Raw genomic sequence first — 225 nt, forward strand, 5'->3', positions numbered from 1 at the left:
TTGAAAAGGATTTTCAAATCATTGTATTTTGTTTTTATTTACGATTTACAAAGTGCTAACTTCACTGGTTTTGGGGTTTGTACATTTGTGAAAAAATTGCGGGTAGAATATAAAAAAAGGGTATTTATAATCAACCAAAAAATTCAAGACCTCCCATTAGTGTCACAAAATTCTTCCTTAATCAATAAATAGTTATTAGGTCATGTGCCATGTAATAGTCAGAAA

The sequence above is a fragment of the Nerophis lumbriciformis genome, linkage group LG33, assembly GCF_033978685.3.
Source record: "Nerophis lumbriciformis linkage group LG33, RoL_Nlum_v2.1, whole genome shotgun sequence".
Taxonomy (NCBI): Eukaryota; Metazoa; Chordata; class Actinopteri; order Syngnathiformes; family Syngnathidae; genus Nerophis; species Nerophis lumbriciformis.